Here is a 3159-nt window from a genome sequence, read left to right as displayed (position 1 = left end):
CCCCAAAAATTATGAAAAAATTGGTGAAAACGAAAACACAATAATATATATGTTATAATGAAGACAGTTTGTGATTTGTATTTATAATGATTCATAATTTTTTTTTTACTGATGTAGGTAAAAATATATTTTTCAAAATTTTGAGTTATAATAGATTCGGGCTTTTAATCTATAAGGGGATGAAGGAGAACTCAACCCTTCAAGGTTTAAACTTGAAGAGAAAAAAATCATCTCTAAGGGTGTGGAGTTCCATCAATCCTTTGAGCGACTAGGCTTTCTTTATGACGGATAGCAAGCTAACATATTTAGGTTTTTAACCAATAGAGTAGCCAACCAACAAGCGAGATGTCCTAATCTTGCGCACCTTTCAACAATTTCAACCGCTGAGAAAAGGATTTTGGTAAGAGGAGAGACAAATGACAGAGAGAAGTCATTGGATGAGTGAGGTTCTATTTCCATTTTAATCCAAGAGGAGTCTTCGAAAAGAACTTTTACCGGACGTAGAGCTACGTTCGGCGAGCGCTGAGAACGCGCCACGTAGCAGGCACAAAATCGCGGGCCCGACCTGGCGAATAGTGGGTACACGTGCGTTTTTTAAATCCATGACAACCGGGTATTGCTCGGTATTGCTAGGTATTTGTCGATTTTGCTTGGCAATAACAAGAAATATCATTATGTGAAGAAAAATACCGAGCAATACCGAGTAATACCGAGCAATACCGAGTTTTACTAGAAAAACTCGGTATTCCTCGGTATTGGTTTTCACATAGCGGTATTTCTCGTTATTGCCAAACAATACCTAGCAATACCGAGCAAATACTGAGTAATACCTAACAATACGCGAACATAGCATTCCCGGGTTCCGGTCCGGGTCAAGTCGTTAGGCAGCGCGGTAAAGAGTAAGAGCACGTGGCGCGATCTCATTGGTGACCAAACGTAGAGCTAAGTATGATCACCGGACCTAATAATTGTTCCTTGGAAAGGCTAAGGGGGCACCTTAAAGTGGAGAAAATGTTAAATCCTTCTTATATTTCCACTACCAAACACTCAGGTCTTAAACAATTAACTAAAAGCTTAAATATGACGTTAGAACTATTTAAATAAATAATGACGAAGCCGATGGAATATACTGACATTCACAAATCACAATACGTCCACCCTTCCAAAGTTAATTATTGGGTGCGGAGTGCGGACGTAGTTCTGTGTGTGCAAACGAATTGGGTCGCGCCACGTGGAGCCCATCTTGACCCCACCGACTTGAAGAGAACGTGTGCTCTGTTTACCCGATAACCAGATAACATGAATCATCCTTATTTTCCACTAGCATTAATTTCTTATAGCAAGTTGCTGAACAAATAAACAATTATTGACGCAGATGGCAATTTTCTGCCAGATAGAGATAAGCCTTCTTCTGCCAGATTTTCAAATTCAGATATTTTGGAACAATTAATTACTAGGAAGTGCAGTATCAAACCTAATTTGCTGAGACGTCTAGAAATTGTCTACAATGACCAACTTAATAATTAGATTCATTAATGAATAATAAAGTTTGGGCATATAGAGAAAGCTGTTAAGAAAATTGGATTATGAATCATATAACTGTCATATATATATAAAAACTTATCATAAAAATGAATGATCTAAGGAATAGCATTTTTAGGATGACTTATGACGGCCTATTTGAATGTAGTATGTATTAATTGACGCATATTTGATTGATGGGGGATCATCAATAAGTTGTGCATTATGATAGTTGGGCCGAGTTTTATTTATTGCGCGCAAAAAAATTATAAATTTTGTTAAATAAAATTGGTAAATCCCAAATAGAGATTTTAGCATGGGAGGATTAACATTTAAAAATTGTTTTGATAGGTATTTTCAGACTATAGCATTTTTCATCAGAAAATTATTAAAAAATAATAATAATAATAATAAAAAACTTCAGTGATGTATGTTAGTGATTATTCATACCTCATAAAAAATAAAATAGAACATACACAAATCTTTGATACAAATATGATTCAGATTTCATGACCATCCAAACTCCGATTTCAACAAACCTATAATCAAATTGAAGCTCTCGAAGAGACGAACCCAATGCCTTATGACTACGGTCATTCCTACCACCATCGCTCGGCTATGGTCCTTCCGATCTCCGTCGTCTGCCGACTATGGTCATTCCAACCACCGTCCCCCGACTACAGTCATTCTGACCACTATTGCATGACTATGGTCATTCTGATCACTGTTGCCTGATTATGATTTGTTCTTACCACCATCACCTAATTACGATCCGTCCAACCTTATTTGTCCGCCAATTATATATGGTCTATCTGAACTCTGTTACCCACCAACTATGATCCATGTGACATTTGTCGCTTGCCAACTTCCATCCCTCTGATCACCGACGCTCGCCAACTATTGTCCTACTGACAAAACGGGCATGCCAACATTCTCTTGAAAATAATTCTCATATCATTGGATTTTTCTCAACTCGCATACTGTAATACACTCTATATGATGTATATTTGCTACATTGAGACAAGACCCTCCCCTCGAGGAAGGGCGTCATTTGTAATCAACTAAAAATGCTAATAGATTCATTTTTAACTGGATCAAGCACCGTGGTTTTTCTCATTTTCTAGATTTTCCACATAAAAATGTTCACGTCTCTTATTACTTTTGCACCACTCTCTCTCTTATATGTGTGTGCTCGATTTTCGTTCAAAGCTATGACGTTAAATTATACATCTCTCTTCCACTGTGAATATTCCAAGACGCAAGAATTATATATTTGTATCTTTCTTAGAATTCGATCACTTGCTTAAAAGCAATAAGCCATTAATTAAACTAATCATTTGTGATTAAGTATTGGTTGATTGTTTATATAAAAGGATGTATATATTAAATCTTATTATGATACAATGTTAAATTGCATTTTTAGGATATTTCTTGATCGTTTAATATATCAATCTACGAGAGAATTCTTATAAAAACTACAATTTCTAGAAATCCAATGTTTTCTTACACTTTTTATTTTATTTTATTTTATTTTATTTTTTGACAAAGAAACTCCCAATTAATTTTAGGTATGGTAAGTTTATTCTTAGGATTTGATTTGGCAACCAAGTGCTATACAAGTTGAAATTTACACAATTT

This window comes from Dendrobium catenatum, unplaced genomic scaffold (assembly GCF_001605985.2).
Source record: "Dendrobium catenatum unplaced genomic scaffold, ASM160598v2 fragScaff_scaffold_390, whole genome shotgun sequence".
NCBI classification, from domain to species: Eukaryota; Viridiplantae; Streptophyta; class Magnoliopsida; order Asparagales; family Orchidaceae; genus Dendrobium; species Dendrobium catenatum.
The sequence above is the reverse complement of the archived record's forward strand: the minus strand, read 5'-3'. Positions refer to the sequence as shown.